The following is a 14431-nucleotide window of genomic DNA, read 5'->3' on the forward strand; positions in this document are numbered from 1 at the left end:
TGCCCAGTGCCCTTCAGTAACTCTGAGGATTTGGCTGTCTGCTTTTGGTTAGTGTTCTATTATGGACAACTTACTGGCCATCTTTTGGGAACTGAAATTTTCACAGCGTACAGTACTGCTTGTTAAAACTTTTAATATTATCCTAACTATATTAACACTTACCAATAATAAGGTACCAAATAAATGCTACACATTTTGTTGGGTGATTTATATAAAAAGCATTTTATTTCACCTCCCCTCGGTAGTATCTTCTATTGTCCTGAAAAATGGATATTATCGTTATCATATATAGGGATATCAACTACAATTATTTTTGCCTGCCACAGTGTCTTCAAAGCTTGGAGCATTCCAATGCCTGGTTCAAGGTCTCATAACTAGTTCAGTGGCAGAATCTACATTAAAATAGAGGTTTGCAATATTCCAATGTTGTTTTCACCATGCTGTCATTTCAAAATATAGTTGTACAATTAGAGATAATTATTAGAGGTTTTTTGAGAGCATTTGCAAATCTATCCTTTCCTGGTTGCACTAATCTTAGAAATAATCAAGATTGTGTCTCACAATTTTACACATGATGAATTGAAAGCTATCGAAGTGTTAGGTGCATTGTTCTTGGCATGCATGCATTCTTCATTTAACTAACACTCATTAGGTACTTGGTGTGTTCCAGGCAATGTGCTAGGCAGTAGGGGTACTTTAATAAACTTTGCAATATAAAAGAAGACATGGAAAGCAAACAAACAAATAAAAATTTTAATAATAAATGTAATTATAAAGAAAATAAAACAAACTAATGGAATAGGGAGAGCTGAGGGTTTGGAGTGGCAACATTAGGTAGCATGGAAGGGAAATCTTTCTAAAGATTTGACATTAAGAGCTGGAATCTGCTTGGAGAGGAGCTAGTCATACAAAGATCCAGGATACACAAAGATGCTCAGCAATACTGTCGGAATAGAACCCGGGTCTCCTTAATTCTACCCAGGACTGGCATCTCCAGTTGGGTGTCAAGCCGAAGTAGAGGCTAACTAGACTAACTAGGAGGTTATAAATCGTTATAACCTCAATCTACACACACCCCTGTCCGTGATCACCCACCTCTCTTCTCTGAATGCCTCTAGATGTCACAAGTATTCAGCAGCCACTTTCTTTTTCCTGAACTCATCCAAAATGCTTCAGACCAGCATTGGTGGTTGGCTCCTTCAGATGTTCCTTTGGCGGCAGGAAAAGTTCATGTGCCCATAACACTAAAGACTCTGGAACTAAGCTTCTAGATATACCGCCCCCCTCACTTCTCTGGACTTGGCCATGTCTGTGTAATTGGCAGAATCATTAATTTAGCAGTTTCTGCCTTCTTGACTGGTCTCCTGAGATGCTGAGAACAGTAAGCCCAGGGGTAAGCAGCTGTGACGTCCAAGATGGCTGGAGCAGCGAGCAGAGCCAGCCCAAATGGGATGTTTTCACTGACTCATCCTGAGAGTTTGGGTATCTGCAGTCAGCACTGACTTGTTTTGCAAACTCTTGGGAGAAACAAACTGACTAGGAAATGTATTGTGTTATAAACTTTTTATCTAAAATACATTATTAGTCATATTAAGAATTCTCAATCACAATTAAAATACAATTGTTTTCTCAGTCCTAGGGTATCTAGCATTTATGGGAAAATGGCAAACACTTAACATAGTATATATTTCTCATTTTATGCTCTCTCATATCACCTTGTTTACTCAACTCTTTACACTGAGGATAAACTGTAAATTACTTTTAAATAGCAAATAATTACATCATTAGTTTTTTGTGGTCCATAAAGTCTCTGAGTGCCACTCAGTGTTGTAATTAAATATTCTTGTACCTGAAATGTATGTGGTGACCAGCTGCATTCTGCCATTCTTATTTCATGTTTTCATTGAACAAGGTTTGAGTTGTGGAGGTCTTGTTTTTATGCATGCTTGTTTTTCCATTCAATTAATGTGGACATTTCACTATATACCATTTTGGTGTGTCACTTATTTTCCTTGAATTCCAGTTTTTTTCTGCTTTGAATGGGTGTTTATAACCAGTGCTCTGCTGACCTCAAGTTTGTTGTGGGATTCAAATGAAATGATGTGTGGGAAATTCTTCATCAACTAGAAATCTACATGCTTCATGCTAATTTCATATTCAAGGAGTGTGCTGATTTTGCTGATCACAGAAGTTGGAGATAGATTTTTCTGTAAGTTCAAAGATATCTGGATTTCTAAATCTGAAAGTACAACTTTTACTTTTTTATGTCATTAAATATAATCTGAAAACATCCAGATCCTTTTCCCAGAATGCCTTCAGTCAATTTTAAGTGAATTCTATGTTCTAATTAAAAGCACAACTGTTATAGCTTGGTTTGGATAATCAAATTAAAAATCTTTTGCAGAAGCTGTGAGAGGCAGATTTTTCAATCAGTTACCTTGATATTTCCCCACCCTTGGTTGACAGATTGCATCTGTCCACCTGAGTAAGTTTCTTGAGTCTTGGTTTTACAAAAAATATCTGAATTCCAGGTTGCACCCAAAAAACTGGTTGGGGATGATGGAACATCTCTGTAGCACCTGTTGATGCCTCTCATGTGGTTCTTTGATAGGTGTGTGAACATCCTCTAATGTTGTATAAGCATTATAGAAAACAGAGCACTTGCAGAAATATGACAACAGCCCAGTATCCCAGGCCATCATCATCGTCACTCTTTGGTTATGAAGTTCAAAAGTACTATCAGGTCCTGTCTCTGAGTCACACAGTACTCTAAATGCTGGGGATATGAAGCTGAAGAAAGGATGGAAAGCCGAATACATGAGGTAGGAGCTCAATGTGTAATGGAGATGACAGACATATAAATAAAGCAAAGAACTGCAACAAGATAAACACAACACAGGACTCTGGAGCAAATAGATATAGCACAGAGAGAGAGTGTTGGGATCAGTTTGGAGGGGAAGTAGTAAGAGTAAGTTCTGCTGGAGGACCTGTCATATGTGTTGGATGTTTGTGGTTTATTATTTCCAAAACTCTTTTCATGTATTATGTCATTAATCTTAATAATATATTAGGTTTTGGAGGATGAATAGAAGTCTTTCAAATCAATAAGGGGTAGAAAGAGTTTCAGGCAGAGAGAATATTCACTAAGGAGTGACAGAAGAGGAGACCAGAGAAATGGTAGACACAAAAGATGGAGTGCCTGGATTTCCATCCTAAGAAGTGTGGCCTTTATCTTGGGATCAATGAGAAGCCACTAAGGGAATTTCAAATGGGGATTGGCATAATCATGTTTGTGTTTCTGAAAGTTATACACTTTGGTTAGGTATGCAAATGCTAAGTTAGAGGTGGGGAAAAAGACTGAAGTAGGAAGTCCAGTGAGGAGGCTGTTGCTTCAATTCAGGAGAGAATGGTGGTCATTGAAATAGGAGGAGGCAATGACTTCATTGTCATTGTCATTAAGAACAACTCCCTTATTATTCAACTATCAAAAGCAATTTGTGGAAGAAAATATTTATTTAAAGTATTCACAAGCATATTAATCAGGCCATAACCTGGAAGTTCACAAGGAACTTGGTCATTTGATATTGGCCTCATGTCCCATAGTAACAACAGCCGCCCCATATCCCTGGGCATCCAAGAACAGCGTATTTAAAGTGCAAGAACTTGAGGTGGCTTCCCCGGTGGCCTAAAAGTTAAGTCTCAACCTTATCACTACTATGCCCTGAATTTAGTCCGTGCCCAAGGAGGTGGCTCACATGGTATAGCAGACTTCTCCGGTCTCGCCCGCTGCTCCCCTCAGCAGTGTATTTTGGTAGATCTGCCTGTTCTGCCCCCCACTCTGTCTCTGGTGAATAATCTCACCCCTCACACCTCTGTCCTGCACCCCAGTTCTTCTATGAAAAAAATAAAAAATAAAGACAAAATTTAAAAAGATAATTAAAAAGTAATAAAATAAAGTACAACTACCTGAAACGCTTTATATTTGCAGTGAAATGTGATTAGTTTTAAAGAAAATTAATTGCATAAATAAGTGAAGGAAGGCACAAACCTATGAGTATGACTTACACACAAATACAAAGGTCTGTGCTATGTATAGTGGGAGAGACAAAGATGTCTGAGACATAGCTTTTGGCATTAAGGGAAATGAGAAAAATCTTTCAACTGGACAGTTCACCAAAGTGGCATTGTCTTCCTAATTGTCAGCTTGTTCGTCAGTAAGGCTCAGCATGAAGTCTTATTAAAAGAAAATCCAATAAAGTCTACATAATCTTCAATACGCAAAGAATACCACCCTAAAGATCACAAGAGGTGTCAGGTCTTCATTTTTCAACGCATGAATTTTTTCAAAAAACTAAGCTTAATGAGAATTCATAATTTACCTTAATTGCAATTCATAATATACCTGGTGAATAATTAAATCAGTATAACTTATCCTTCCTCCAACCACAGACTACCTCTCCCCAGATGCAACTGCTATAAGCAGTTTTTGTGGATGTTTCAAGAAATTTTGTACGTTTTTACAATCTTTTATATACATTTACATTTTCCACAAGTTTTACAACATTTTGTATGTAAGTTTAAGAGATTTTTAACTTAATATGTCCTGGAGTTCTTTATCTCCAGAGACCACTCTCATTCATTGCAACACTTGCATAGTGGTTCTGGCAAATGGACAAGCTGTTATTTGTTTATTTTAACGACAGAACTTGTTTTCTGTGAAATAAAATATTGTAGGTACAGTGAACATTCCTTTCGTCTCCAACCCCATTGCTCTTGAATCCCAGAGATATCCTCTATCGTAGAGTGGATATGTGTCCTCGCACATGTTTTCCTCATCCTGTTACATGTGACTGTTCACATACAGCACATGGTAATACTTTGTATGTTTTAAGCTTTGTGGAAATGGCATCATAACTTTTTGCAATGTGCTTTCGCCCCACATCAAATCAAATCTCCTCTGTGCCTTGTCTAGTAATATTTTGTCCTTTGCTAATTCGGATTACCTATTTTTTTCCTAAACTAGGTCCTTATGTAGTCTGTACCTGCCTGTTACATGTTGATTGCAGAGATCTTTTCCAAGCCTGCCACTTTACTTATTAACATGTTAATTATAATGTCTTTTACTACGGAAGGATAGTTTTTCTCTTGTTGTGGTCCACGTGGCCAGTCATTTACAGTTGGTGCTTTTTGTGACTTACTCATAATTTCCTAACCCGTATTATACATATACTGTTCTAAAGAGTTTTCTTTTAAATTTTAAATGCTTAAAAACATTTATTTTTTTAAATCCACTTGGAATTTGTTTCTATATGTAACACAGTGTAGAAAACATTTTCTGTTTGTTCCAATATGGATAAGCAATTGTACCTGCACCATCAATTGAATAATCCATTCTTTCTACTCACTATCTCTAATGCTAGTTCTATCAAATATCAAGGTTTCTTATATCTCAGATTTGTGTCTGACTCTTTTCTCCAACTCATCTGTACTCTCTTTTAATTTCTATAGTTTTCTTTTTTTTTAAAAGATTTATTTATTTATACAAGAACCGGGATACAGGTCAAATGTGCGGGAGGGTGAGAGGATTCACCAGAGACAGAGCGAGGAACAGAACAGGCAGAGTGACTGAAATACACTGCTGAGGGGAGCAGCGGGCAAGACAGGAGAGGTCTGCCCTGCCGTGTGGGTATCTCCTCAGCCGGTGGGGATCAAACCGGCACTGCAGAGGCTGCGGACAGCTTCACAGCGCTGCGCTCAACCACCTGCGCCACCAGGCGCCACCGCCCTAATTTCTACAGTTTTCTAAGTCATGACATCTGTAGGACAAATCCTTCCTACTTGTTCTTCGTAACTGTCTTATTATTGGTCCTTCAATTTTTGTATGAGCTTTAGAATTAGGTTGTTAAGTTTCATGAAAAATCCCACTGGACCTTTGTTGGCTTTGCACTGAATATAGATTCATTTGGAGGACAGTGGACATTTTAAGTTAATTAGTCTTCTTGTATGTAAAATGGTATATATCTTCTTTACATCTAGCAGTTCTCAGATTCCATTCTACAGAAATTCTACTATATAAGCCAAATAGTGTATTTAAGTGTTTAACTGGGGGAGTGCTTGTAAACATGAAATAAAAATGAATCATTGTTTATTAATTGTATATAAGTAGATATTTTCCTAGAAAATACTATAATATTTTTATTAATTAACAGCTGAAGGAAGAAGGATAGGTATATTTTAAAACATTCAAACATTACTTCAATACAGAGCAACTACAATATTAGTTATATTTCCACATACCAATATTTAAATATAAGTGAAAATGCAAATAGTAACATTTCAGAATACAAAATATTTACTGTAATTCTAAAAATTTTAATGATATTATGTATTCATTATGAATATGAAATAATAGTAACATATAAAAATGATATTGACTAGTGCTCAAGTTCTGTTTAGTGCTTACCTTTAGGCTATAATGCAGTGAAACACATTTAAGGTTTTTAAAATATTACTCAGCAATCAAAAAAGTTAAACTCGGGCCTCCCCGGTGGCGCAGCGGTTGAGCGCTGGGTTGCGAAGCTGCCTGCAACCTCTGCAGCCGGTTCAATCCCCGGCTGCTCCCCGGCCACCGGAGGAGGGTCCCACATGGCGCGCAGACCTCTCCTGCCGCCCGCTGCTCCCCTCAGCAGTGTACTTCGGTCCTTCTGCCTGCTCTGCTCCCCGCTCTGGCTCTGGTGAATTCTCTCACCCTCCCGCGCTTCTGACTGTACCCAGTGCATGTATAAACCAAAAAACAAAACAAACAAATAATAAATAAATAAATAAGACATGCCTCTAGAAAATTAAAAAAAAAAAAAAAAGTTAAACTCATGCCATTTGCAGCAAAAGGCAGAACCTTGAAAAAGTATGCTGAGCGAAATAAATCAGGAGAAAGATAAATCCAGAAGGTGTCGCTAATATGTGGAATACAAGTAACTGAAGTAATGGAAAAGATAGACTAAAAACTGACTACAGAACTGAAGCACTGGGGCGGGGTTTGGGAGGAGGCAGACGACTCCGCAGGGAGGAAGCACAATGGTCTCTGGCGGTGGACAATGGTGATTTGCTGGCGGATGAACTATGGTGGTCATACCTGATGGGGGTAGCCCAGAATCCCCTCAGTTAAAAATAAATTTTAAAAATGCATGTCAAGAACTATGACTATTTTTTTTATTTTGAGAAAATTTTTATTTTATTTGAAGTCAATACAGCCTAAGAATGATATTTATTAAATTGATTAGCCCTTGAATGTTTCTCACATCACTCATTCCTTTACACTCTGTACATTTCTATGTAACAGAGAGTTTAATATACAAATAGAAATGCTTTATTTCTCAAATCAACGATTTTCTTTTATGTCTTCCAGTGTCTTTTTAGGACCTTTGCTCTTGACGTCTTTTACTCGCCATAATGTTTTCGACGTTCACCATGTTTTGGTTGGAATCAGTAGTTCCCTTTACATTGCCGCGAGCTGGAGATTGTGTGGACGATCACACTTTGCTCATCCATGCACCAGCTTGCGGTTGTTTTCCAGTGATGACCACAATGAGAAAAGCTGTTACCAACGTTCGTATGATGAGCCTTTTGTGGGCATGTTTTCATTTCTTTTGGGTAAATTACTAGGAATTCCTGGGTCATATAGTAAGTATATTTTTGACTTTGTAAGAAACTGCTGCTCTGTCTTATAAAGTGGCTATACCACTTTGCATTCTCACCAGCAATATATGTAAGTTGTACTAATTGTCTCGTATTCTCAACAACATTTCCTCTACTTGATATTGTCGGTTTTCTCATATTAGCCAGTGAATGGTAACTCTGAAAGTTATATTTTCTATTTTTTTTATTGTATAGGATTATTAATGATTATTAGAAAATATTATCAACTTCTTTGTTACTGCATTTTGATGAGATGATTAATGTGATACTGCTCACTTGAAATTTATGCAGATATTTGATATTTTACTTGTATTATAGTTTTGAAAATATTTCCAATATGATGGAAAAGAAAGTCTATCCTATATTTGCAGGGTCTAGGATTCAATATATATGTATGTGTGTATGTTAGCTCAAATTTCATGATTGTGTTATTTAATATTATATATTCTTAAGAAACTGCTTCATCAGTTCCTGAGAGTGGTGTGTTCTTAATATCTGAACAAAAACATTTTTTTTCTTGTTCTTCTGTCAAATTGCTATAACACTCGAGCCTCAGGTGCTTGTCTAAGAATGAATGGGTCATTGTGTTCAAAAAACAGGTACTGGGGGTGTAGGTACTCACTAACCCAGAGGTGCTGGTCATTACTACTCTTGTACATCAGAGTAATATTAGTAAGCCCAAGCTTACTAATAAGCCCTGGTGGGGGAGGTGGATTAGTCACAAGCCTGTGGACGTTTCAGTGGGTCCAGAAGTGACACAATGCCCATGGCACAAACCAAGGACACAGGACATGTGGTTTATTATTTGTCCATGGACATTTATTGAATGAAAGTTTCCTGCCAGCAAAGTGGTTACATAGCTCTGAGACACCTTTGTCCTGCCCTCCATGGCATACAGTCTAGTAGAGAAGCAATAAATGGGCATAAGAAATGTGAAATGGAATAAGGCAGTAAGATGTAAGATGAGTGTAAGATGAGCGTATGCTTCAATCGCTGGCCTTAAAGTTCCAAAAAAACAGTGAACACTTCCTGTTAGCTCGGGAGCAGATCATGACTACAAAGATGAGTGAGAAATCATCATTGATGAACAGTGAAGACATATGAATGAGGACATGAGTGCAAAGGGGAGGATATGAGGTGGGGGTAAAGGTACAGAAGTTCTGACAGATAAGGCTTGAAAGGTGAGATTCTGATTGTGGAGACTTTGTAAATTAAGGGACTTGGTATTTATTCCAAGGACAATGAGAACCTAGTGACGAGTGTAAAGTAGAGCAGTGATGGGGTCAAGCTTCTGTTTGGAATGATCATAAAGCAGCAATGTGGAGGGGCAATTGGTCAGGGGCAAGCCTGCAGGCAGCGAGACTGGTTAGGAGTCTACAACAACAGTCCAAACAATGGAATAGTGAAAACCTGCTCTAGGACAAAGGAATTCCCAAAAGGAAGGTGCTGGGAATTAAGCACCTCCTTTAGATCTGGTGCCTATAGACCAAAATGAGTTCACTGGACCACACTTGTCTAAACCTCCAAATCTAACTTAGGTGCCAGTTCTGAGTTAAGAAGTAATCCTGGTGATCCCTTGAGAAAAAGGAATGAAATTCCTCTATCATCTGGCCAATCTGAAAATACGGACTATAGACAGAGAACAGGGTAAAGCCTTATGGAAGTCTTGGCCTCCACAAGTCTAAGCAGCCTTATGTAATCAAAAGCCATTTTGGGTCAAATTAGGGAAATCAGACTTGTAGACTTTTCCCCACACATGGTAGTAGGGCATTGATTCGATGTGAGTAAGAGATCTGGAAAGAAGGTCCATCAGCGCTACCCAACCATGTCCCCATTTCATTAATATCTTTTCTTTCTGCTCTGCCATCTCCCCATTTTGTCAATATATTTATTTCTAAATTTGCCTTCTACCCTGCTCTAGCCAAAGCAGTGCCCTATACATCTATATTATTCTATCTCACACTTTGATTTTCAGTTCCCTTCAATGCTTTCACTATTCGCTCATTGCTCCTACTTCTCACCCTTAACAGCCTTTATTCAACTTGCTCATCCCTTCCTAGAGGTTCTCTGGTGAAACCAATCTGTCTTGCTTGCCTTGAACTGAGATCCAGCCACACTGTCTAAATTCTTTGGTGTGTTAGCAGCCATTTCAGCAGGAAGTTGAACAGGTGATATATGAGAGTGGAAATAACCTAAGATCTTTCAAAACACATGAGGAATAAAATCCTGTATTAATTATTTATGAGTTGCCTGTCCTGGAATGACTCCCTTAACTCTTTGTAGCTCTATTGTTGTCATCTGTAAGATGGGAGCAAGAGTGCCTACCTCACAGAGTATTAGGAAGGATTACAAGAAAACTAATTTAGAATTTAGCACATAGAAAGCACTCAATAAGCGATAAATTAAATAAAAATCAGTTTGTTGTCTTTTGGGTGGAATCTTCTGTCTTTGCTATTGAGTTGAAGCTGACAAAAGGGAATGAGCAAAGCTTTTGTCCTTGGGGTCCCTCGCCAGCACATTCTCCAGTAAAGGACTGTAAACAATAAGTATTTGATTAATTTATTAACCTGACTACGCATGGTCCAAAGTCACAGGTAGAGAATTCACTGTGCAGCTTCAGAGGCTGATTCTATTCTGAATATGAGAGAGATGATTTTCAAAAAAAGAACATAATCAGAAACCCTGGATTTGGGGAGAAAAGAGAGAAGGCGGCATCTTCCCTTGTGCTAAAACAGTGGGACTTCATGGGAATGGATTCAGAAAATCCTGAATTGATACACAAGTTCCACTGCTTACATTACATGCTCTTCACTTAGCAGCAAACCTTTGAGAATCTCAGCTCTCCCACCTATTAAATGTAAATATAATACTTAACTTCCAGAATTGTAAAGAGGATTGAAGGCATAATATGTTGATCATTTCTAGAAAAATTACTGAATACGGTCAATGGTCAAAAATATATCACCTCATTCTCTTTCCCTTCCTTTGGACATCAAGAAAATCTGGGTAAGGGGAGAGAGAATCGAGGGGTCCTCTTGAAGATGTTCCCAAGTGTTTCCTTTACATCTTTGTTCCTTAGACTGTAGATAATTGGGTTGAGCATAGGGATGACCACCGTGTAGAAGACAGAAACCATCCTGTCCTGACCTAGTGAGTACTCAGTGGATGGACGCATGTAGTTGAACATTGTGGTTCCATAGTACAGACTGACAGCAGTCAGGTGGGAAGCACATGTGGAGAATGTTTTGTGTTTTCCTGTGGCAGAGGGGATTCTGAAAATAGCCTGGAAGACATATGTGTAGGACACCAGGATGACTGTCAAGGATACAGACACATTAAAGCCACCACAGGCAAAGAGGAAAAATTGGAGGATCTGTGTGTCAGAGCAAGAGAGTTTTAAAAGGGGAGGGATATCACAGAAGTAGTGGGTGATGACATGGGACTTACAGAAGGTCAGATGAAAAACTGTACTCATGAGAATCACCATGTTCATCAGGCCCACTGCATAGCTGGCAAGCACTAGCTTCAAGCAGAGTCTTGGGGACATGGTAATGTGGTAGAGCAGAGGGTTGCAGACAGCCACATAGCGGTCATAGGCCATGGAGGCCAAGAGGAAGAACTCTGTGACCGCAAAGACCACAAAGAAACCTGTCTGTATCATACAACCAGAGAACGAGATGCTTTGGCACTCAGAGAAAAACCCCATCAACATTTTGGGGACAGTGACTGAAGAATAACAGAAGTCAAGAAAGGACAGGTTTCTGAGGAATTAGTACATGGGAGTGTGGAGTTTGGGGCTGACTATTATGAGGGCAATGAGGCCCAGGTTTCCCACCACCGTGAAGGCGTAGATGAAGAAGAAGAGGACAAAGAGCGGGGGCTGGAGCTGAGGGTCATCCGTGAGGCCCATAAGGAAGAAGTCACTCCACGTGCTGCTGTTGCTTGTTCCCGCCGAGCCACTGCAAGTCTGCAAGAAGGACACGCATGAGCACAGTGAGACAGGGTGAGCGAAAGTCCTTAAACAGAGATGCAGGGGCTGCCCTGGCTACCCAGGCTGTGACATGGTGTCTGTTGACTTGGCAAAAGTTTCGTCCTATCTCATTCATCTCTTCTCACCCTCCAGGGTATTTGATGCATTTAAAGGTTCAATAGTATCTGAAGTCAAACGAAAGGATCTGAAAGTGCTATTTATGGTCTCTGTGACCTTGGACTAGTGTCTAAATGTCTCTGAGTGTCTCTCTGAACAGGGATAATACAAAAAAAATATCAAATTATTATGCTGAAATTAAAATATCATTTGTCAATTATACCTCAAATTGAAAAACAAAAAAACAGCACCTATCTTGTAAGACTGGTTATGAGGACCAGAAACGTGATGGTGGGTATATAAAAATATCTACTCAATGAATTCCAATTTACTTCCTCCTTACACACCCTTCTTCCTATCCCTGATTCTACCCTCAGCTAAGCTGAGAGTGAGCATTCAGTGAAGGATATGAATCTTAGACATGGGAAGGACTAGAGAAACTTACTACTTCTTTCATTGCCAGTTGTGTATTTTAGGTACAACAGCACATGAGAATAAGAGGACAAGGTCCAGCGTCAATTATAAGGGAATCAGAACCTACTCTAGGACTTACTAGCTGTGTGACCTTGAGTAAGTTACTTAACCTGTTTGAGCTTGACTTTCCTCACCTTTATGAATACAATACCAAATATTTCTGGCTTTATTAATTTTATCTGGGGATAAAATGAGACAATTGATGTAAAGCAATGAGCACAATGGCACATACCAAGCACATGGTAACTATTAGCTAGTATTAAGATTACAAAACACAGTCATATGATTAGCAATCAGTAGTTGGCTTGTTCAAGCCACAAGCAGGCCCTCTGGAGATTCTGACACTTGCCCCTTGTTAGGTGTTCCTTATTATTTAAGCTCCTGTTAATAATTATTGAATTGTAATTCTCTAGTGTGTTGAGGTAGTTAAGAGGGTGACTACTTGGACTCTCATCTTAATAACGTTTTAAATATAGACAATCCATAATCTGTGGCCTCAAAACAGGAAGGAAATTGCCCATACCTGCTCTAGGTTTTGCTGTAAGTGCCAGACCTGGAACTCAGGGTCCCATCTACAGTATTCTTACACTTTGGGAGTTAATAGCCTCTAGAAACATGGAATCTTTGTCCTCATCAGGACACAGGGGACAGCTTCACCCAAAGGTCCTTCAAAAATGGCAACATTAATTCTGCTTAGGGTCACGTCTATACTTTCTGTTAACCAGGGAGGTTTTCAATGTCTGACTACAGTTCATTTTAATACCGTTTTTCTGCTTGGAAGCTGAGATACTGAAGGAAAAACTATAGCTACACACAGAGGATTGTATCATTGGATTTAGAGTCCTCCACCAGGGTATGACATCTGAGTCCATATGCTTTTTAGCTCTATAGCCTTTTGTAAGTCCTTTCTGAGTCACAAGTTCTTCATCAGTGAAATGGGAATAAATCACACTTACTCTTCTGATCTCACAGGATTGCTGCAACAGTCTAATAATTGTCTCTAGGAAATGCTTTCTGAAGTGTAAATATAGTCAGGGCGGATACTCAGGAAGGATGCCCTGGGCAAGCCCAATAAATTTTTTTAAAAAGTAACTTGACAATTGTTAACTTCTGCCCTGGAGCCTCCTCCTCCCTGAGTGCAGCCCTGGTACCTGCCAGCCCACCTTGTCTTTCACAACACTGGTCTCCATCTTCTTTTGGGTTCTGAGACAGACCCTGGAAGAGAAAACTAGATTAGCATGAGGCAAATTGAAGTAAATTCCCAGTGCCCTTCAGTTACACTGAGGATGTGGCTGTCTGCTATTGGTTAGCATTCTGTTATTTTTTAAAGATTTGTTTTTATTTGTTTATGCATACTAAAGCTGGAGTGTAGGCTAGAGTTGCGGGGGGTGAGTGTATTCACCAGAGATGGAGTGGGGAGAACAGGCAGATCCCCTGAAATACTCTGTTGAGGGGAGCAATGGGCAAATCAGGATAGGTGTGCTGGACCATGTGGGTCAGCTCTTTGGGTGGGGATGGAACTCAGGCAGCAGTGGCTGCAGATAGCTTGATAGTGCAGAGACTTAACCCATTGCCACCGGGGAGACCCCTGGGTAGTGTTCTATCAAAGTCACCTTACTAACTATCTCTTGGGAACTGATTTTTTCACAACATAGAGTACTGTCTGTTTAAACGTTTAATATTATCCTCAATATATGAATAGCAATCAATAATAAAGTACCTAATAAGTATTACACATTTTGTTGCATGATAGATATAAAACATTTAATTTTATTTCCCCTGGGAAGTTATGTCTATTGTCATGAAAAATGGATATTATCATAATCAGGTATAAGGATATCAGTATCAACTACAATTAGTATTGCCTTGCCACAAGGTCATCAAAGCTTGCAGCATTCCAATGCCTAGCTCAAGATCTCATAGCTAGCTCAGTGGCAGAATTTACATTCAAAAGGAAGTTTGCAATATTCTAATGCTACCCTCTTATCCATGCTGTCATTTCTAAATACAGTCTTAAAATTAGAGATTTTCATTGAAGTTTTTTTTTCGGGACATTTGCAAATATATCCTTTCTTTGTTATTGCACTAATCTTAGAAATCATCAAGATGGTTTCTCTCAATTTTACAGATAATGAATCAGAAGCTGTGGAAGAGAGAGGTGCCTTGTTTTGGGGC

At 39.0% G+C, this 14431-nt stretch overlaps 1 pseudogene; it reads right to left on the bottom strand.

Annotated features, from left to right (window-relative positions):
* Nucleotides 1–10687: 10687 nt before the first annotated feature.
* Nucleotides 10688–13446, bottom strand: LOC119246462 (olfactory receptor 8U9-like; annotated as a pseudogene).
* Nucleotides 13447–14431: the final 985 nt, after the last annotated feature.

Source organism: Talpa occidentalis, unplaced genomic scaffold (assembly GCF_014898055.3).
Source record: "Talpa occidentalis isolate TD23 unplaced genomic scaffold, MPIMG_talOcc4v2.1 talOcc4.15, whole genome shotgun sequence".
Lineage (NCBI taxonomy): Eukaryota > Metazoa > Chordata > Mammalia > Eulipotyphla > Talpidae > Talpa > Talpa occidentalis.